Below are 23,976 nucleotides of genomic sequence, written 5' to 3'. Positions count from 1 at the left end.
AGAATATAGAATATATTTTTGAATATTCAAATTAGGGAATTAACGATAGAACTACGGATCTACCGAGTCGGACAAAATTCAGAAATTTTCAAGAAATGGAATTAACCAGAATTTAATTCCCCCATGCCTTAATTATATACTACGCTCCAGAAACTATGTGTTGTAAAGAAAATATTGTTATTTTGCATATTCCTAACCACACGCTTTTTAAGTAATAATAATTTACAATCACATAATCGCCAGTTTCGATGCACAGTCTCCATTGTCTCACCACTATATGAACATAAATATATAATTACCATTTTCATAATACAATAATTCCACCAGGCACCCACAGATTGCCAAGTATCTATTACCAATATCGATAATCTGAACATCATCCAGCAGACAAGATCATCGACGTATGTGGGGCCCCAGCGAAACCCTAGATCCGTGGTTGTCGCAACGTGTGGTCAGAAACCGCAAGCTCCAGGCGGATAAACGCCGACAACGAAACACTTCTTTTCCTCGGGTGCCGGCACGGCGCGGCGTGGTGCAAGAGGAGAAGGAGAAGAAACAGAATGGATGAAAGAAGGAGCAAGCCCACGAAACGACCACTGGATATGAGTCACCCGTCGTCCCGGCTCATAATTACGCTCCAATTGTTGCCTCTCTGCCACGAAAGAGGAAGGCAGCTTCTCTCCTCGCGCGCGTTTTAATGCGTCTGACCGCCCCCGCGGGCTGTCGCTCTTGTTCCCTGGTCGGTTCGTCATTCTTGCTCGACCTCTAGCCCTCTTACACGCGGAGATACGTGTATGAAATACGAGTATACGAATAGAACGCAGGAAGTGTAATAGTCAACGGAAATCTGTCTTTTGAATCGTCAATGTTTTCCTGCCTTCCCCTTATGCTTTTTGAATTGCCAATAGTTGACCAGAATCTATCTTTCAAATTGCGAACATCTGTATAAATTTTCTTCGAGCCGGAAAGTTGGCTTTACTTTTTTGAATTCTAATCTAAACTGATTTAATCTGGATCAATTGCTTATACGATATATAGACTGTTATCGAAGAAAATGACATATATTGTATGGTAAATGAAATTTCACTACATATATATTCCTTATTTTAGATATCAATAAAATCAAATTAAAAAACAATTGAATGTTTCGTTGCTATTCGATATTACGTGAAAAATAAAACAATTATTATTTAAGATGGTTACAAGTATAGTTGATAAAATACCAAAGCAAGATTTACATAGGGTGATATTTCATTTGATAACTTTTAGCAGAGCCTCTAATTGAAAATCTTCGAACAGTTTTCATATCTTCCGTGTGAAAACGCTTTTAAGTTTCGCTCGGTGAATGAGTGGCTGAGTAAAAATATAGCGAAGACTAGATGCTAATAAGTTGGTAAAAGTTCGTTTCCGCGAGGTTGATCCCTCGTGGTACAACGAAGAGAAAGAAGGAAAGAGGGAAAGAGAGAAAGGGAAAGCCGGTAACGAGAAGAATTTCAAGCGGATAGTTCTCCGTAAACATCGCGAGTCGATCCATCCTTCAACTGTCGGAATGATTGATCAAGTGAATCTAGTCCGGCACGGTTCTTGCCACGGGTATATAAGACTTAACCCGTTCCCCGCCTCAGGCCAAATCGATCCACCCTTTATCTCGTTGATGGATCGCTGATGGAATCTCGGTGCACCGTCGAAAACCGCTCCTCGTTGTCTGTGCTCGTTTCTCCCTGTTCTCGTCTACTTTACCATGTATATTTGCACGTGGTGGGTCGATAATAATATATGGGAGCTCTCACAAGTGAATGGTGCACCGATGATTTTTTGTGTATCTTTGCGGAATTAATTTTTTGGTGCTAAATATGTAGATATCTACTTATTAATAGATTTGGAAATTAAGGATTGAAATTAAGGAATCTTTTTAATGGGCGTTGTAAGAAATACCTTTTCTACAGAAAGGAAATTCCCGAAAAATGGAGAAACAAACAATCACATCCCATAATAATAAAATTAGTAATTTCGACACAGAGGATCTCCATCTCCTTTTAGAATTAATTCTGCATATTAATCGCCACGATATTTATCAAGGGTTGAAGAATTTCTTTTCATCCCTTCTTTTCTTCACACGGTTGAAGAATCTATTTCCATTATTTTCATAAAAAAATAAATCCCCAAGAGATCATATAAAGAACACACTCCACGATAATTCAGTTTTCATATACGAGAAACTATACTGATTGTAATTCTGAAGTATAAAAATCAACGGATGAATTGCACTTTCTCTACAAAATTCTCAAATCTAGAAAATGCTCGTAAATTCTCGAGAATTACCAAACAAGCAAACACAGTCCACAGCAATAAAACTAGCATTTTCAAATCCTAAGTACCTGGAATCCACCCCTAGTTGCTAGGCTTTTAAGAAAAACGATAGCAACGGAATGGAGATCCCATTTCCACGAAAACCGCTCGTGTCCATTATCTACGGCATTGTTCTCGTTGTCCGTTCATCGGATGGACGATAAATCGCCACGTTCGGCCAAGATACACCTTCCTAAGGCCCACCCCCCATAGGCGGATTCCTTCGCGACCGCGGAGCCAGTAAATAAAATCGGCAAGTGCCACGACGATTTACTGAGACGGAGGCAGTAAAGGTTTCCGCTCGATCGGCCGTAAGCGCGGGTGCTCGATGTACCGATACACGATAACAGTGCTTCCACGTCGTAGCATAGCTCTCCCGCCGTGAACACGCGCGCGTGCACGCCACACTCTTTCCACGAGGCTTTATCGCCCTGTCGATGTCCCTTCCAGCGGCCACATTTACGAGCTCCAAGCTATTGTTCCTCGTAGCGCTTCCCTGGCGATTTATTAAATATCCATCGAGTATTTTAGATCCAGGTTCTGACGAGACGCCTCACGTGGAAGAAATAGGTCGTCCCTTTTGCGAAAGATTCCGAGAACGCGGCTCGATTAAGACGTTTAGATGTAGGAAAGTATGATGGCCAAATTTTACCATTTTAGCTTATCACAACCAATGTTTCGGCAGAATCGTCCTTATCTTCCCAAACTTTCTCTAAATTATCCTCTTTGCGTTAACTACGAGCTCCCAGTCGCAGTAAAAGTTCTATATAGTTATATATAGTGGGCTAAAATAGATCTCGAGTTTAGTTTTTATCAAGTTACACGTTTAAGGTAAATGTCTATCGTGAGTGGCCTAGTTTCAAAGATGAGATCAAGGGACTGAGTATTTGAGATTAGGCTGTGAAAGGTAATCATCGAAGGTTTTTGATGTAATTGAATGTATTCTGCAAATGTCTTCTTAATATTTGAAGATGCATACACGGGGTAGTTGTTGATGGAATAAGTCGAGACTGGAAGTTTTGTTGAATTTCTGTTGTCTATGTTACATCAAGTCGTATATTTAAATATTACCTATTTATCCTTTCATTCATACAAGAAATTAAAACCACCCCAACTGTCTATTACGTCGAAGATATTTCATACAAGTATGTACTTAAAAACTATCAAAAAACATTAAAGAAACTATTGCAGAATGATATATACAGAAGATCTAGAATTTAGATCCGCTAGGTCTAAAATCTCTAAATCTTCCGATACAAACAAGACCTGTTTCACTCCATTCTACCCACAATCTGTTCGTAATTGTACGTTTCTTCGTTAGAAAAATGTTTCTTCGTTACATCAACGGAGTCATCTTTCCGTCCATCATCACCAGACCGATTCTTCTCGTAATACGTATACATCTCACGAAAGAAGGAACGTCCATCCTCTCATTACCACGTTCTCGAGGCTGTCCTCGCGGAACGATCGGCGCGTCCAAGACTGGCCAGTCGACGGTGTTGCGTTTCTGGCTGGCAGAGTGGGCGAGAATTACAGGCATTGTGCACGCTGGTCGTTGCGGTAATGCGGTTCGCTGATTTATCGCGGAGTCGAGCCACAAGGAGGTGTAGCTAATTGTTCTTGCATGCAGATCCTCGACAAGGCGCGCCCCGGCTCGTTCCCTCGTCGCGACGCTTCGAAATTAATTGTACAGCTCGCGTCCCTCGCGTCTACACTCCCCTTTTCTCTCTTGGTCCACTATTTTTTCCATCTTTCTTCCATCGTCTTGACGTGGTGCGCGTGGCTTTCCCCGAGCAAAGCCGCGTCCGTTTGCTCGTTTCATCCTCATCGAGGTTGCTGATTCTACCTGACCTCTTCCTCTGATAATAAACTTAACATTCTCTGTCATTAGACACGCGGACGAAGATGTCCGTTTCGCGTATTGTACGCGATTGTCGATTAGTCGAGCGTTTCACGCTGAGATCCACGCCGAGATTCACGAGATACGCATAATCCTTGCCCACATAGATAAATAAGTACCATCCTCGACGTGGCTCTTCTTCCTCGTGGAATCCTAGATTCCACGTAGAAACGCAGCTGTTCCTCGGACAACCGCGGACCGCGAAGAAGCCACGATTTACGATGCTTAGGAACGAGTTAGAAATAGAATCGCCGCGGAATCTCGACACACGACCGTCTCTATTCGACGATGTTAATGTTAGCCCGGAGATGAAAATGTTACATACCGGGTTAATGAAGTTTCGCAAACATACTTTCTGTCCACTGACTCAGCTTAACAAGTAATTGTATATTATAGGGTCTGGAAATATCAGAAATGCTATTTTCGTAATTCTTAGAAAATGAATAAAGCGAAATTCCAAGAAAAATCGAGGCTGAAGGCCTTTGTACCTCCCCGTGAATCATCGCGACAGGCTCTTCGAACAGGACTTGCTAAATGTTCTTTGACATTCCTGTCAGCCTTGAACTACTAAATAGCTGTCATTCGTCGTTAACAGTGACTCATAATTAGACTGCAGACGTTTATGCAAATTTATATTTTTATGAACGCAAATGGAAACTGGAAGACAATAAATATAACCTTACTCGCTGAATATCTTAATGCACGCTATACGTCAGTTTATTCAATGGGTGGTATCCGTCGGCCAAATTCAAACTTCACAGGAATGACATTTCGTAGTCACGAACCTAATACATACGTAGTACCCACCATGAAGGCGATGTTTCCGCGTATTTTTCCACGACATTCGCGGAGTCGTCGAGCACGACCGATGCAATTATCGCGAGGGCGAGGCGAAACCACCACGAGGAAGAACGAGCAATTTGTTTCGGCGACAAAGCGCGGCGAAACTGCTTGGATTCGATCCAGCAGATCTGTGTTCCCCCTCGGCGGAAGGCGAAATATTCCGCATCTTTCCTTCCTCGTCCGCTTGTTTCGTTCGAAAGCTGTGCGGCGCGAGAACGATGGCCCCTGTTTGTCAAGAGGCATCAGGGAGCAGGCAGCCGTTTGTCAAGGGGATTACATCCAGCCCTGTTTCCAGCCCGCCAAGGAATATTAAAATTCCGACGTATCTCCGTCGTGCGTGGCGTCGTGCACCGCGACGACGCCCCGGTTTTCTCGCGTGTACGCTCTTCTCTCTTCGTGCTACCCTTTCTCGTTTTTCCTTCATCATTCGAGTTCTCCGTCCTTTTTACTCTTACGGTCCTGTTCGTGGAACGCAATAACGAATTCGAATATCCCTCGCCTTCCATGGCTTTTTCCGACCTTGTTCAGCTAGACGCGTTTTAGCTCGTCGTTGAATACGAGAGCCGCTTTTGTTGAATGGAACGCAACGGTACAATGGGACTCGTGTCGATTACGAGATTCATTCGCCGTTCCTGCCTAGGGTTAATCGTTTAATTGCGTGAGCTCTATTTTTCGTGTTGGCTATTCTGCGTGTTGATGGATCGTTGATGAATATCCAAAGGGTTTTAGTTATGAATACACTGGTTCCGATATGCTAGTGCAAGTTTCATTAAGTGAACACGGCTATTCTTTCGTGTATTGTGCACAAGTTTACATCTGTGTTCTTCTGTAATCACTTGGATGGAATTTTTAGGCGGATTCGAATCGTGATGTTTGAATAACGATGGCGAGTAGTAAGCGGCTAATAAGAGATTTATCTGTGCGGTTATCCGATTACACGGTCATTCGTTGAATGAATTTGTATAAAAAAACTTGTATTCGCGTGGTTACATTTTTGTGTTTAATCAAAGAAATACATACGATTATTAGTATCTTTTTTAATTATATCGTTGCGTACGCGTATGAAGATCTCTTCATTCTTCATGATCAATAACTGCGATAGTTCATAATAGAAACAGTTACAATCCTGTTAAATGATCATTTTTATTTTAGCCTAAGATACATTAGCATGACATCAACTCCATGTTTAATAATTCTTCAATTTCAATTACACTCACAGTTCTCTGATTCACATCAAAGCTGCTGCGTTTGGTTCTGTTAAAAATACTATTCGTTATATTATAAATCAATTTGAAAAGGCCAGGCTGAAAAACAAAGACGGTACAAAGAAAATGATAGAGCTTAAATGTATTAAATACGTATAACATAAAAAGATACAAACAACATCCAAAGTGATCTTGTTTCTAATATTCAACAGATGAAATAAACTTTATTTGATCCGCCATTCTTTTATTTGATATTTACGTGTTATAATATTTAACAAATGAAATAAATTTTTATGCAAGTCTCATTTCCTTAGCTATATTAATGAAAATATGAAATTGCATAAAAATGCACAGTTTAATTATCACAGACTCCCTCATTGTAACCAAGCAGGAAGAATCTTCATCACGCGAAGCTCGTTGTCCCTATTACGTATTCCTCCCACAATCGCGCGTATCTCGCGCGGAATCCGCGGGAGCGGTCGCGCTATAGCGCCCTGTGCCCGTCGTTTTTCCTGGGGACGAGTTAATTGACTGGACGTAGCCGCGGTCCTCGTCCACAGTAAATAAAAGCAGGACGTCCAGTTTCTGTCGCGCATGCCTCGCCGCGAGGAAAAACACCACGAAGTCGAAGCACGCGCGCTGTAACGCGACTTGGAATCAACTGGAAGCCAGCCCATCCGGGAAAAGAAAGAAAAAAGAAAAAGAAAAAAGAAAATAGAAGAAACGAAGAGGAAACGGAATATCGTTGACGGGATTCCAAGTTGCGCCCTGAAATGCCGATTACAAGGAGACCATTACAATTTATCGAGCCGAGTCTTCGTGGAATAGACGCGTGGAATCGAAACGATTGAATAAATGCAAAATTGGAACGGATCCGCGATTTGTCCGTAAGATTCTTTCGAGTTTTCTCGAGGACTCGCGTTACGCAATCGGCGAGTATCGCACGTGCGATACCTCGAAATCGAACGTGCACGGAATATCGGTTGCTTTTCTCTCTTTCCGCTTTTATCAACGAGGGCAACCGGTTTCGCAATATTCCATAGCCGATACGAAATCACATGCTACGCTAAACTTGTGTTTCCCATCGTGTGCCTGGACCTACGTGCACGTGGAAAAATTCTTTATCGCGTGTTTCCAGTTTCCTAGCTACGCCTCGAGACGTAAGTAGCCGTGCGACGATAATTTGCCGGATTTTGCACGCCATTCCGCCGCTCCTTCGCGCCACCTTCCAACCTTCCAGTCGCGATACGGAAACGTGGAACTGCTCCAGATGCGCGAAAGGGTAAAGGTTATCCGCCATGAGTCACTGTAGTATCGGAATATAGTGGAATCAACAACTGTCTTTTTATTGTTATGAACTTTCTAGGTGGAGTAATAATTGTAAACTTGTCAAGTTCAAGGTCGAAATTACAATAGTTGAAATACTATTGTTGCATGGCAAAGTGATATTTGTCAGGCTTGAACAAGTTACAAATCTGAAGTTCTGAAGATCATGTACGTTGTTGTGAAAGTTAATTTAAATAAAGTTATATTTATATTGAAGAAAAAGTGTAAAATATGTTTCTTTGTACATTTTAATAGCTGTGGAAATTTTACGTGTTCAGTAATTCAAAAGGACGATAAATTTTGTATTGAAATTCTTACTGTCTTTCTCTAGAATTGAATAAATTAGATTTCGCACAATTCATTGAAGCAACATTTAAACTGAGGTTCGATGTGGTCTATGTTGACTTATTTAGAAGTTATCAGGTTCCACGAACTATCGTTTCCCTGCGGATGCTGTCCATCCAGTTGATGCAATAAGATGTGTATTTTTAGATCATCAATAACCCATTTTCACTCCAGTTCTAAAGTCGACGAAGAGCCACTTCAATTAGGTCGGTCTTCAAGATTAAAGGTTATCTACAAGTGACTCACCGATCAGGAAATCTTCCAGTATCGTTGATTCATTCTATTCGTTCATATTCCATCTAAACTACGAGAAGGCGATTCTCGGGAGAAAGATCGCTCGAGTGAATCGACTCAGCAAGGTTATACGCGAAATGGCTGCTATTATTCTCTAGAAACTGCCAGTTTAGTTCACGAAGAAAAAATATCTGTACTCCATTCTCGTTTCCAGCTGAAACTCCGAAAGTTTGAATGGCTACTACGGTTGTTTGCTGATGAATCTGTATTAAAGGTGTCTTAGCTGAACGACGAACAAAATTCAAGGAAATTTAATTTATTTTGTTGGAATATCTCCCTTTTGTCAGAGCTTCGCGGGCTTTCCTTATACCTTATTCCTTAGGTAATGCGAAAAGCTTACCAAGTTCCGAGTCTGGAGATCCGGGATCAGTTGCTAATAGATCGTTGGTTAGAAATCTCCCTTTTGATTTATGAAGTTCCAAGACATTTGCATAATACTACTATAAGTGGCGAATATTAATTCCGCTACTCCTTTCAAACGAAACAATCTCCATTTTTCATCCACAATCACGCTTTTCTACAAACATTAAACAATTTCTTAAGTTTCATCCCTCGTTTCAATACTACGCTGAAGTTTTTCTTAAAAATGTTAAAAGTTTCTTCTTGTTCAAAAGAAGGGTGAAATTGGAACGTAAAAATTCGAACATTATCTAACAAAAAAAAGAAAAGAAATAAAAGGTCCTAATTATCTATGAACGAATCTTCCTATCGTTAAAAACTTTCAAAGTTGCATCTTTTCTGTTAATTTTATATTAAAATCTTTCTTATAACGTTAATGGTATTTCTGTTTCTTGAAACAACAACGAGATAGAAGGAACATAAGCAGCTGTGTTAAAAATAGAAAAATTAGATCATCCACAGATTGAATCATTAATTTTCACTTTTCTCTTATCGACGAAACTAAACCTCGTAAAAATTCTGAAGCCTCTCCGTGTTATCAATTTTCAGAGTATTTCTCCAAAGCTTCCTATCTACTTTCTATCACGGCACTTCCTGTATACGTTTGCAGACCAAGTGATTTGTAGCAGGAACTTGTAGTATCTCGACTTCATCGCAGAACAAACGTGCTTAAGTGTAACTTCGCGGGCGTACTACATAAACGTCGTGATACGGCCGCGGAATCGTTTCGTTTCTGCACGTGCGAGCGGTCGGTGCTATCGAGACCCAATAACATGGTTGAAACACCTCTGTGGAAGCATTTATCGAAGCTGGAGCGCACGCTTCTTGGATAGGAAGGAGTTGATTGTTGCCATCGGGGACAATAAGATTGGCAACTTCGTAAAATTACTCTGGGAAAAAAGTTCAGAATCTTTTTGATTGAAAATATATAGCTATGATCTGAAACTTTATTTCCTCGCGAGAAAAGAATAACTTCTTGGTCGCTCCTTTTCATCGTGAAATGTTCTTATTTCTTTATGCGAGATACTTGAAAAAGTTCTATCGAGATAGGACATTTAAATCGACGTCGCGGCCCCCGCAAGTTTCGCGATTTAAGAGGATTTTAAATATATCGAATAGAATATTTTATGCCTTGCCGTGTGGTCAGGATTGAAGATTTCGTTTCGAGAACTTCGAATCTGGGTTATTAAAGGAGTTCTTATATCTTCCAGAGTGGTAGACGCGGAAAATATTCGGATTTAATAAGTAATCGAAGTTTCCGTGAAGATTAAAGAAGACTTTGAAATCCCAGCCACTCCTAAAATGTTAATAATGTACATTAAAGTTGATAAGCACGTGAAAAGGTGATTGAAATGCGAAGAGAGTGAAATTCCTCGATAGTGGTAACGAATACCTGGATTTATATTAAATTACCTTCAAATTAAATTTTCTTATTAAAATTGTATTTATTTGAACAATATTACAACTAACATCGCCATTGGTTCTTAAAACACTATTTTATTATACGTAGAATTTGTACGGAAAATTTCATACCAATTAATTTTTAAAATACTTATAGAACAGTCTATCCATTTTCAATCTATAACCTCATTGGACCATACTGCAACATCTCCTCAACATCTAGAATTCCGCATAAGCCGATAATTTATCCAAAAATTAAACACGCAAATCACCATTCAATGTTCAATACAAAATAAAAAAACGCATTTCAAACAGCCAATTTCCTTTGCCGGGATGAAACTGATACAAGAGTGTCTGTGGTTAATTGCCTCTCGATAGAAGCACGGTGTACCTATGAACGTCTGTATCTTTGTCTCTGTTCGTCCGTAAAGAAGAGTATCTCCTTGGACGTCGAGTGGTGGTCTCTCGAAATGAGGAAAAGGAGACCAGTGCAATCGCGACTTTCGCCCTTTCGCGACTCCACAGAAACTTTAAAGCTGTCCCCTTTGGCTCATTCACCGGATGGAAAGTTCAAAAAGTCAATTAACCGCTCGTGCTACCTTTTGCCGTCGATCGAACAGTAATAAGCGGGAACGAGTGAAGTTATAGAGCTCGAAATAAGTATAAAGCCAGGCCAACCACATCGGTCTCAACGACGTCTGATTTGGATTAATGAAGTCGTTCCATCACCCGACACAAACGTCACTGTACAGCATTCAAACGACGGTTTCTCTATTGAAAATGTCTCTCTGTTCATCGACAAGGCACCGTTTCTCTTCTTCTCTGTGCCCTGATTGCTTGGGACAATCGTGTTTTCTAGAGTAATCCGTGCCACTTTTATAAAACGGATGCTTCGGAACCATTAGTTAGACCAAGAATCGCTGGATAAATATTGTTACTATGTGGGAAAATTCATTGGAACGCTAGATTTTGTTAATGCCACAAATGTTATTTGAATGGCGGAACAAGACTACTGTACAATCATTTGAAACTAAATCGAACTTATGTAAGAGGATCCGAAGATCGATGTAGATCATGTAAGAGACACCAAAGGCTCATTGAAATTGGAATCATGACATAGCTATCTCTCAAGGAAATTTGAAGATCATTCAGGGTTAGTCGAGATCGTTCAAGGTAGTGTTAAAGCCACACGTACTTGTCAAGAGTCACGTGAGGATGCTTAAGGTTAGGTCAAGGTGTGCGAAGGTTCACTGAACGTCACGTAAAGATCTTCCAAGGCTGTTTCGTATCGTGTCAAGGTTATTCCAAAGCGATATGAAAGCTATTAAAGATCATTACAAAATTATTTGAAGGTCTTTTAAAATCGATTTACTAAAGTTAATACAAGGATCCTTTTTAAAATCGTGTTTAAAATTATATGAATTCTAGAGACATTGATACGACATCACGTAACGCATATTGCCGAGATCGGCGAAACCAAAATTCTGTCCAAATAAACGTAACAGAGAGATACATCGCGGATTCGCATGAATTATCAGTGTGGATCACGGCATGAATTTTTCATTAATCCCCATCGTTCTCGGCAGCCTCTCTATCCCTCTCTCTCTCTCTCTCTCTCTCTCTCTCCCTCCCCCCTCTTTCTCTCTCTCTTTTTCTCTCTCTCTCTCTCTCTCTCTTACTCTCTCTCGTTGGCTCTTTATGTGCTTATAATTAAAATTGATCGGCTTAAAAGAAGAAGCCGATATTAATTACACACGTTGGCGTTGGATAATTAAATACACAGTGCTCAAACGCCACAAATTTCGCCGATATCCAACGGAGCCTTCCGCGATTCCGAGGCACGCGAGTGTGTTCGATGCATATTTCAGCGACGTACCGATGCGAAATTTTCACGAAAATAAAAGAGCCACCCCCTCGTCCTACCTCTATCCACCGTGTTCGTGGCTATCGATGGCATCGCATTCATTCACGTCGACGCCAGGCCGTAATTAATAACCCGTTTTAATCAGGCTACGTGTGCTAGCGCGAGCGCGCGCGCGACTGAGATCACGCTCGTTTCATCGAAAAAAAATCCCACTATGGAGTAAAAAAAAGAAAAATGATCTGATTTATAGTTGAGAGCGTTCTCAAAATAAAAGCGTGTCGAGAAAGCAAGATCGGTGCTGAATGAGCCGGAATATGGGATAGAGATGGATAAATTGGACAGGGAAGATGTGTACAGTAGCGCATGAAAGTATTTACCATAGAAAATTTCTATGAATAAATCGCGTGAAACCAAGGAAGCTTTTTAAAATTTTATTAAAGCTATATCGGGATACAACAATCAGGATTATATCGATAAAATTTGAAACCGATTTGAAAAGCCATACTGACTCCGTAAATTGAAACATTTTGTACTTAATTCACAATGTTTCGTGAAAAATCAAGAACGTGAATAAAATAACTTACCTATTATGTTAACTATTCTGATCGATATCTGTGAAGTATCCAAAGAAACTTACGTTTAATTCCAATATCAAATAAAAAGAGAATTTTATTTAAATTGCACTGGTTTCGAATTTGAAAACTGCTTTCCTGTAGAAAGTAAAGATACAATTTATTCATAATATAACATATATGCATAGAAGTTTTGTATAAGCGTTCGAATACTTTCGTGAGCCATTGTACGCGAAAAGAAAGAAAGAAAGGATAGCAGGAAGAGAGTGATCGACGTTAAGTCGAGCGGCTGACTCGATTATCGTTTCCCCGGTCATTAAGGAGAAACGTCATTTACCTTCGCTGCAGAAGCATCCTCTCGCGGGCGCGGATTAAGATAAGCGATTACGTCACGATCGACACCGTCACGCTTTCGAATAAATCAACGTAGCCGGGTGTCGCCCGACGAAAAGCCGGACGTTCAATTAAATTCCATTAAATCATTAATTTTCCACAGGCGGGCTTCCATTAATTCCGCGTATCTCCGCTGGTCTTTGGTCCAATGTACCATGGATAAGGTGAAATCCGGAGACGATCGATGTTACCGAATTATCGATGATCGCGTTGAGTTTTTCTCTTTATTCTTTCATCGTCGTGTCACGAGCGAGGTCTTCGATTTATTCTAGTTGATTTATTCGAGAAAGTTTCTCTTAGAACGTTACATTGTAACTTGCGAGAATTAACGAACGCGGCACGTAATGTCTGCATGGTAATTAATGTGCAATCTCCTTCGTTATTTTAGTAATTTCATTATGGTTGATTGTGTTGGTGTTTTGCTGTGTGTACGTGTGTTTGTTGCATATAACGTAGACTCATCGTTGGGATCATTAACAACGAAAAAGTTGGAAAGAATCATTGGCTTCCATTGCGCGATATAACAGAAACTGCAGCCGCCATCAATCGCGAAATTACGGTTAACGTTAACGTGACCAGTTTCCATTCATCAGGACCGAGACCGCGGCTACGATCGATAATGACTATCATGGATCACGCTTGCTCGATTCAATTTCCCGCAACGTCTTCACGCGACGCCGCATCTTCCACCGCATCACGAGGGTCGTTTCCTGCACTTTTTCTCTCAAAATTGATATCGTACTTTATCTTAGTATATTCGAGAATTATTACCGGTTGTATCAACTTTCTATCAGGGCTTCTTGCAGAATTGAATTAATGTTACTGAATAAATATTACAAATCGCAAGTTGTAAGTTACTAGTGCAAATAAATTCTCTGTGACAAGAACAAGTTCGCTAGTAAAACAAATTGGTAATTATTTACAAAGCGGACGACCTCACCGATTTCAGAGACCTTCAAACATGTCGTCAAGATCAACATCCGAACAATCTTTCCCGATACATATTACCTTCACTTGGCTTTATTTTCCGAGATCTATCTATCTTAATTTATTTCATAGTAACGTTTCTAAACTTAACCCATTTTATTTCCTACGTGAGTTGAAAATGACTATCGAAAAAGAGTCAATCAAGTTGCGCCATATAAAATATATCGATCAAGTTTCCGTGTTACTAATTTATTACCTCGAGCAACCTCTACGAAGAATGCTACCCAAAGCTGCAAAATAAAATTTTTTATCGTAATTATCCTTCTCGATTCATAATAATCATGTGCAAATTAAACCGTGTGATCACTGTTTTAATGCTTAAACATCCAACGCTTACACACATATCAAAACTTAATCGATCACGTTTCCAATTCAACGTTCCACGAATACCGAACGAATTGAAATTAATATTTCACTGAGAAACGGGATTTCACTGAGATAGAGTTTCGTCAGCAACTCATGGAAGGAAGATAGACGAGACTCGATGGCAAATTAAGTAGAAACGGCGGATTCGTGAGATGTCGTTCGATTTTTCTCGTGCGCGAGGATCCATTACGATGATTGCCAAGATTTTCAACTAGCAAGGGGGATGATGCAAGGTGAATTATGGGGAATATCGTAGGATCATCCGCGCGCAAAAACCGCTTCGTCGAGAGGTAAATCGAGCGGCATCAATTAGAATTGATGGATGAAAAAGTGCTGGTTGATCGTGACCCGTCTCTCGTACATGCCGCACGATGAAAGATGAGCCGCAACAAGAAGATCCTCCGGCTGGATATTAATTGCCCCGTGTTTGCGGAATCTTCTCTTGCTACATGAATCTCGGCGTCCGCGATGGATGGCCCGATGGCGAACGCAAACACCATGTCTTCCGACCGGTCAGGTAGGAATCCAGTGATTAACAGTGTATCTATGCGTGTTTCTCGATTCCTTTACAGTTTTTACCACTGACAAATTGAAATCGAAGAAGACAAGTTCTAATGATGATTCAGGATTTAGTACCGAGATAACGAGCATTAACCCTTAACTACAGATGTTCGTAACTTTAATATTGCCACAGACGTGTAGTTTCGCTAATCACTGTGTTTTAAGAATTAGTTTAATGTAACTATTCTGTTTATTAGACGATGTTTCATGCAGATGAAACTGTGAGAAATTATAATTTGTTTCATAAGATTTATTATAACGTCGAAGCTGTTAAAATTGTCTACTATTGAAATAAAAACTCCGATTCGATTTGGAGTTAAGAATTGACGATATTACCTTGATAGTAAATAACTTACTTATGAATTTGTTGGTTCTAAATTCGTTTAATTATCTCTATATACTAAAATACCCTTTCAAAATACATTTGGTTCTCGACGTAATTACATCTAAGGGTGCCGGCATTTGTTGTTCTAATTCACAATTTCTGCAGATGTATCATTTTTCCCTAATAGATACATTAGAGACTCTTTGATAGATGTAGAAGCAAGATACAACCGAAATAACTCACTGTTAGTATCAGATTTCAAAGTCCAAGCAGAAAGACCTAATCCACTGCGAATGTAAATCGAGAAACGGGACACGCAAACAAGAAGCAAACGGATGGCACAAGGTTCGAGAAGAAAAGAAAAGTAGAGACAAAAGGTCGATGACAGAAGGCGGACGAGAAGAAAATCCGGGCGTAAAGCAACGCTTTCCATCGTCTCCGACGAGCTGGAAAACGGACAGCCATTGTGAACTGGCGAACGAATTAAGGTCGGATAGATCTTTCCACTCTTGCGAAACGAGAGCAAGGAAACAAGCGCGAAAGAGAAGACGGACACGTCTTTGAAGAAAAAGAGGAGGAAGAAAAAAAGGGAAGCTATCGTCGGTATTGCACAAAGGGCCCGGTGTTGTTGAACGCATTGTGCAATAGCCCTACGTTCTAATACACGAGAAACCACGAGGCTGTCAAGAGAGCAAGTCCCTGACCCTCTCCAGTCAGAAAAAAAGAAGTGGACAGAAGTAAAAAACCGGTGGCACGGAATCGTTCGTTACTCTGGACCGTGTGGATCGTGGAAGACGTCAAGGTGGACAGGACAAGGAACGAGGGACAGAGACGTTCGTGGAAGAAAGGAAGAGGGTGAAACATGGGAGTCCAGTGGCCTGCAGCTGCCTGATAGAGCGGTCTTCGCCGATGCGCGAAATCGACGAAATCCGCACCTGTGGAACGAACACACAGGTCCAGCCACGTCCCTTGTAACCGTGGGTGAGCCGTAGGGACATCCAGTATCGATGGGCGTCTCCTGAAACCCTCCTTTGTATCGGTCCATCGCTACCTATGGATTTGTGAATGGCTCCCAAGTTTATGTAGAAAGGCATTGGATATTGAAAAGCTTAAAATATCGTATAACAAAGATATTTATATGCAATCTTGAATATGTAGTCTTAAATTATGAAATTGTTTGGATGATGTAACTTCTATACATTGCTTCGTTTTTCGTTTATTGGTATCGTTCGTTGTAAATTGGATACAACTGAAATTTAATTTGTTTCATCAACTTTCATCGACACGCGTATAATTTTTAACGTTGGTAGATTTTTATTCCTCGTTTCCATGATACTCGAACGAAGTAAAAATTACCCGTATTATTTTAGTTTTTTACATCTTCCAGTTATTTCATGGTATACGCACTTCAAAATTGAGAAGGTGTAGGAGATTGAGACTTTATTTTCGTAATCGTAAACGATATAAAAATTCTTCCTTCTTTCCTTTCATCCTCCAGATTACAATTAAAACCATGCTATCCAAGAAAAGATTCGAGCCATTCGGTACTTGGATTAAGATCAACATTAAGATCAAGAGAATCGTTCAATCTTTCTACGCTTTCGAGTCTAGCTATCTCTGCCAAACCCTACCAAATTGGAACAACGGGCGTCATGTCGGAAAGCTTGCAAGCCAAGAAAGTTGAATGGTCATCGTCAGCTTTTCTATCCTTTCTTCATCTCTTCGCTCTCGTGGAAGCATCTTGCCGAGAACGAAATGGAGAAAGCAACCCCATCTGTCTATTAATCAGATCTTTTGTGGCCGTTATCGATCACGACTGTTCGCAGTGGGAGGGTATCCACGACACGTTCAACGTCGTTCTTTCCACGGTACAGTTCGTGCAGGTATTTTTCAGGTAGAGCCACACGCTGCGCCGCCGAAAGGTTACGCGACTTGTTTTCGACCATGGGAGCCACTCGTCGCCGGAATATTAATTATGTTAATTACCAGGCCGATGAGACCGTTCGACGAGCGGAACGTGCTAAATGAGTTTCGTTAGTTACGACTGCAGCCCCTTCACGAGCAGATAACGCGTCGCCAGGACGTGGAACACGCGTGCTACACGACGCATACCTGGGTGTCCTCTTATTTTGCGCCCCCAAACCGATTCAATCGCCGCCTCGACACATTTTATGCTCGGAAATTTCTTGGGATGAGTCCGGGTTATAACAGCCACGGTAAGAACATACGTAACTGTCTCGAAAGGTGTTTATGCGTGTCTTCGCAACACGCGCGGCAGTTAACGCAGGCTCGCGAGAGAATGTTAAGTATTTTATTGAGGAAATGAAGAAATCGCGGATTTCGTCGAAGATCGTAAAGCTGCGTTCACATTGGCGTTTTTAAGCAAATCACAAATTGGTCACGGGGTATTCTTAGATCGTGCGGATACTTTTCCGAGTAATGAGCAATGAAATTGTTAACGAATGGCGAATACTATTCGCTTATGAAGCAGTGGTGAAGAAAGTTAGCTGAAGAAATGATCGATTCAGATTTGATTGGTTTATAGCATCGTGGAATAGCGTTTCTTTCACATAATGTTAACAATTCACTTGTATTTCAATTATTCATTACATAGATCGATCGAGATCACATAATTTTATCATATATATCTATGTTGGTAATATTTCAAGCCACAGACGATGCCACAAAGCCAAGCCTCAAGGTTTCACACATAGGAATACAAATCAAATGAAGATCAAAACAAAAAATTAGGATGAAGTCAACGATTCACAGTGAGCCTGCTTATTTTCCTACTCGCGAGTTATTCTTAATATTCAGGATAGATACAATGGCACATTCATTCGCAGTCGGTACGAAGGTAACTCGTGAATTTTTCGTAAACAATTCTAGTCAACGCGAACATAATACATTATACGTGTATCTATTATAACCAATGGTTATTTTCGGAATATTAGTATCCTCTAGCTGTTCTCAAGATCGGTCAACTAAATCTCTCAAAGCGACGTCGTCATTCGCTGCGCTTTTAATCCCTCAAAGCGTACACAGGTTGTCCCTGTGTGACACACGAAGAGGAGAAAAGGAGGGTACGGGCAAAGATCAAGGAAGTATGATGGCGTTCGCGTTCCATAGTGGCCATAGAAACAAAAGGAGGCAGTATCCTTCCCTTTGTCTCACGAGGGCACACCCTGGCGATGTGTGCCGCTGCATTATTCGCCGGTGACTCGATATTATATCCAGTCGAGACGAGTATTGATGCGAAGGGAGAACATGCCGCTCTTCTTCGACCTCTAATGGCACGTTGGTTTTCTGAAAGCAGGCGACGAGTCCACCTAGGCACTGCTCTAACCCGGCAATTTTGGTGCCCCACAATCTGCCAGATTGCATCCCGCCTAGAAGGCGAATTATCCTTCTCGTTCCTTCTCTTTCTATCTTCTCATAATCTGTATACGGTATTCGATGGAACGAACAGTTAGAACTCCACCTTTTCCCACTGCCACTTTTGCGGCGCTTGTAATTCCGAAACCAGACGTTTCTCTCCTCGATTTCCACCGAGGATATTGGTGTCTTCGTTTAGCAGGGAGGTCCTTCTGACTATCGAAATAATGACAGAGTTTCGTGGGTTTCCGGGAACGGGAAACAGATTACGTTTATTGCGACGATCGGTCAAAGAATGAGACACGTACGATTTTATATCTATCAGGATGACAAACTAATCAACTCCGGTTTTTTGTCAATTTCATTCGTCAACTCCAATTTTGTCACAATTACTTTTATTACAAAAAGAAGAATAACGGCAAATTTCACAAATAGTGTTTGCAACATCATCGCTTCTTTCTGCCTTTCAATCCACATAGTTGATCAATGTGGTTGCTGAACAACTCATATATCTAGCCTCCTCTCTATCCAGATATCACAGCCAAGATGATGAAGACACTCCGTCTGAACGAGGAAAAGGAATACCAGAGTCCTCTAACTACTGAAAACTCCAATCCATCTCCCCCCCCCCTCTCCGCAATAAAAAAGAAATCCTTTCTTCCCTGTCGAAAGAGTCAAGAGAAGGAAGAAGAGTTGCTTTCGACTTCTCAGAAGAAAGACTAGCTCTGCCAGGAAAGTGAACAGTTGGCGGCAAGCAGCCGCAAGTCAGAACGAAGAAAAGAAAGGAAGGAAGGAAACGTCGTGGCGGCGATTCGACGCGCATTCTCGGAGCGCGTGCCCGGCAATTTTGCGGCTGGAGGACGCCTTCACAATTAGCGGTATCTACTGAATGGCGCGCAGCGCATTCTTGCTACGGACCTGGGTCCCACGCGGCAACCCCTCAAGGTCTTTCCCATCTTCTCCTATCCGCGGTTTTGTCGTTAGGCATTAATTGAGCCCGGCCCGTGAGATTACAGAGAAAGAATCCTTCGTCTACAGAGATGGTATATATCCGAGAAACCGAATGAATTTCTGCCCGCAGTGTGTCCCCGCCTATTCCCTTCTTTCTTTCACCCCCGAACCAAGCTCTCTCTTTCACGACCGCGTTCCTCATTTTCTTTCTTCCCCCGGTCAGAACGTCGAGAAGCAACCTGTTATTAAGGGACCCTGCCGATTAGATTGCGCTAATGGCGAACCGCTGTCTCCTCGGAGCAGAAGAATCGACTAGTCTCTTTCTAGGCTCTGAACCGTCTCTTTTTTCATTCTCACTTAGGATCTCGTGTTTCCAAGGATACATAGTAGAGTGAAAAAAATATATCGGTAAATGTCGAAGCGCAAAGGGATGAATATCTTAAGACTGTTATAAATAGAGAATGAGGTTTTATATTAAACACGAGAGACATTCAAACAACGAGTCAAATATTATTACTAATCGTCCAGTGGTTTTAAATGCAATTCCTAAGTAGATAGCCAAATAAATCCTACTTCGTTCGAATCATATTTCTACGAATTTTTATCAGTGAATTGACCATATCTCTTCTTTGGCTTCGAGGCTGACGTATTCTGGTTTCGTGGGATTTTAAGATCTAGTATTAATGGTTTTCTTAGAAGTAGAGATACAGAAGAGACACGAAGGTGAACGTTTTTCTTAAGTGGAATAGTATGATTCTTCTATCTGTCCTTATTTTTAAATGATCTATGACTAAAAATCGTTTAAAGTTACTGAAGATTACCTACGATGGACAATAATTTATTCAAGGAACCTTCTACGATTTCTACTAATATACATACACAGTATAATAGATATCAAACATCGAGTCGTCATTTTCTAGTAGTATGTTTCTACAAGCATAGTGCATATGTTCTTTATAACACAGAATTATTTCCATTTGCATTCATACGAATCACGTCATAAATTAATTGCACGAAATATATAAATATTGTTCCGCATATGTTTCCATGTCAACAAAATCAATTTGAACCGACGTATCAAAGATCTTTTCAATGGTTCCATATCGAGAGGATTAAAAGAATGGAACAGACGCTCTCAGCAGCCTTTCCCTCTCCACGATACCTCTCCGTATATACCAAAGCACCTTCCAGACTGTCGCGTTTCACAAACCACAGCGACCAGTTCGCAAACTAACCGATTCGATTCTCCTCTCGAACAGCGACACGCCATATGCTCGCTCCACTCGTCGCGCTGAAAAATTCTAAACCATCGCCGGGTACACACGGTTTCCCCGCGGCGATCGACAGAGTCGAATCGTATCGAGCACAATAACTGCCGGGGAAAATTAGGGTGTACCGTACAGCCGGTCGATTTCGAAGAAAAGAAAAAAAAATTAGAAAGAAAAAGAGAGAAAAATAGCCGGTCGCCGCGTTCATTACACGGCCGTTTGCGAATCGTTGCTCGCGACACAGAGCTGGCAGCGGGGTGACACAATTGTGAACGAGTGGCGAGTAACTCGAGTAGGCACTCTGCGATCTCCGCTCTCTCCCGCTGCGGGATACGCGGCCGTGCAACAGGCTTTATGCGCCCGTTGCGCCACTTATGCAATCGTGAATGCGCCGCAACCCCGCGAACACGTTCCTCCGCATTTCAATAGGCCGAAGGCTTTGCCCGCGCGGCTATTCAACGCGATTCCACCGAACAGGAATAACGAGTCCTACCCGCTGACTATCGATGCGTTTGTCTTTATCCAGAATGGTATAATGTGGAATCGAATAAAGCGAATTTTAGTACAGTTTCTAAGGAAAATGTTCAATGGTATAAACGGACTGATTTGGTTTTGGTTGATTTTGGGGAAAATCCAATGACGACGAGTGCTATACATTTCTAAATTCTGATTCATTTTACCATAGAAATGTTCTATCTTTAGAACTAACGTTTTAATGGATTTTCTTTCACCATACAACCGAATATTTCGTTCATTCGACTTCAACTGCAATCTTCCTTAGTGGGTCTCCTCTTATTCACACACAAATATGCAATTGTTCGTTTTCAGGTCAGCTTAGAAAATTCTGCACGCGCAATGCGGATTTCGATCGCCACGCTGGTCGAAACGGCGAAACTCGACCGGGACTCGACCCAGATCCTGTGCCCGAAAACCGGAGTACAATCAGCAGCGAGTAACGGGGAGTTGAAACGGCGGTACTCGAAAATTCAACGCGCTGCAGGCATTCGAAACGAGCCATATGGGTAAACCGAGCTACCAACGGTAGCTTTCCATTGTGTGCAATGCGACAACAATATAATAAAAATAATTTCCCGGAGGCAGAAACGTCGCCAGGGTATTAGCGAGCTAATGAAACGTGAGTTGGAGCCTAGCGTCTGGTGTCGCGTTTCCGGAAGACGGGAGGGGACGACTACCTTTCGGACGGAAGCCCGGGGAACGCGGTTACGAAAGCAAAGGGGACGGAGCAGAGAAAGAACACGAATAAAAGAAAGACAGAAAGGAGAAACCCGATCAATTTATTTATTAAACGTTTTTCATGCTTTTGTCGTAGCCTGTCGTGTTCCCACGGGAAATACGAGGCGCTTAAAAGAGTGCTCCCGAGTTTGGCGAATCTTGTGCGGGAGGGAATCGCCAGGACCGACAGGATGCCGGCGGATCAACCAAAGATACCTACCCCTAATGGAATCACGACCGACCTACACGAATTTGAGAAGAAACCAACATATCTCGCGAGATTCATGGGATTTTTGTTCTGTGTGTGTACGATCAACTCGATTGTCTCGAATTACATACAATGGCTACAGCAAATACTGTCACACATCCTTAATTGCCAACCAAACATTTGCTTCGAAGATTCTACGTTTAATTTTTCAATTTTGGAGAAAAACGCAAACGGTTTGATTTTGAATAGTTTCGAGGAAATTGTTCGTTTCTCGTTAAAGTTCAGAGAAGGAAGAATGTTTCTAAAAGTTTCGAATTGGCAGTTAATATGGATGTAGGACTATAAAAAATTAGTTACTCAAGATATTCCTCGAAAGTGAAACTAAACAGAAATACTTCATTCGATTACTCGAGCGGGATAAGTAGAAATCACAGCGACGCTTAACGACCACAAATCGAAACGAGGCAATGTCGTAACGCGTTTTCGTGCTTTTAGTGTCGAAAAACGGTCCCATTCGAACGAAAATAATCTTATTACCCATAAAAACAACGTTTGAAGCGATCGTAAAGAACGAGACGGTAGCCGTAAAAATAAAAAAAAAAAAAAGAAAATGAGAAAACGACGAAGAAAACAAGAAGGGAGTCTACTCTAGGCGGAGGACGCTATCTCTTCCGCCCTTACATAACGCAAGGATTCTAAAGGATGAGATTCGAGACGAACCTGCGTCTCCTTTCGAATTTACGACCAGAGCGACTTTTATGCCACAGATTTGTCCTACAACTTATCGATTCCATTAAGCACTATTAGCAAGCCGAAGCAACTTGGCATCGAGAGGCAGACCTCGAGCGGTCGACAGGCTCTCGACATCGCTTACCTGTTCGTCCGGTTCGCCTCGAGTGGATTCATTTGTTTTAGGAACGATGAGGACGACGGAGATTCGGGCGTTGAGATAAAGGAGTCGATTCGAAGGCCTCCAGGATCTATCTTCGAATATTTCGAATTTGTTTTCCATGAAAGATGACTCTGCTCTTTCATCTTATACGGCACGCTCGATTTCATTTGACTTATCGTTTGGAAGATAATGGACGTTCGTCAGAGACGAAATATGCACAGAATACGTTTTCGTTGAATATCTTCTCGATGATGTAATGTTTAACTTTATTATCTGACCAGTTAGTCGCTTTAATTATTATACCAAATTCTATTTTTCTTATTCTTTTTTATTACATTTAGATAATAGGTAGAGATAGAAATAATAATTGAAGATGGAAATAATAAGCGAAGATAAAGACAATAAGTGGAGTTGATCAGTTTGGCTTGTGACTTATATATTTCATTATTCTGAAATGCTTGTTAGAACTCGCTTTTGGTCTGTAGAACACATTCATTCTAACCACAGCCTTAGTCATAAATATCACAGAAAATTAGCCAAGCTCAACAATTCACGTTTCATAACCAAGGTCTAATACATTTTGAATAATAAAACGCGTAACATTTTCTTCCTTTTCAACAATTTCCAACTAGTATTCATCTTTCCCTTTCCGTTTGATATCTCGAGGAAGCCCTCGAGACAGCCTCCTCACCCGAGCTCCTCCACGTTCAGAGTCCTTTTTTCCATTTTTCCCCTCCACTTTTCTTCCTTTCTTTCTTTTCTTCCCCTTTTAATCCGCCCGCGCGTTGCCTCTCCTCCTTTTTCTTACGAGAAATGGGACAGGCTCAGATTTCACCGGTGGACTCTCGAGGAGACTCGCGTCGTAACTCTAGACAGGCAGCGTCTATTTTCCTCGGGAAAATTAATGGTGCCGCTGACA

At 41.3% G+C, this 23,976-nt stretch overlaps 1 long non-coding RNA gene across 2 annotated transcripts in view; it reads left to right on the top strand.

Moving 5' to 3' along the window:
- LOC126928983 (uncharacterized) overlaps nucleotides 1-23,650 on the top strand; it is a 45,336-nt gene extending 21,686 nt beyond the window's left edge. The window contains exons 2-3 of one of the 2 annotated variants that reach the window (XR_007717027.1): nucleotides 21,553-21,746; nucleotides 21,826-23,650. This is a non-coding gene — a long non-coding RNA (uncharacterized LOC126928983). Of the gene's footprint in view, nucleotides 1-21,552 lie in introns of both variants that reach the window. The other variant, XR_007717026.1, reaches the window with a different exon arrangement.
- Nucleotides 23,651-23,976: the final 326 nt, after the last annotated feature.

Source organism: Bombus affinis, chromosome 2 (genome assembly GCF_024516045.1).
Source record: "Bombus affinis isolate iyBomAffi1 chromosome 2, iyBomAffi1.2, whole genome shotgun sequence".
Classification (NCBI taxonomy): domain Eukaryota; kingdom Metazoa; phylum Arthropoda; class Insecta; order Hymenoptera; family Apidae; genus Bombus; species Bombus affinis.
Note: the sequence above shows the minus strand (reverse complement) of the source record. Positions and strands in the feature narration are given on the sequence as shown.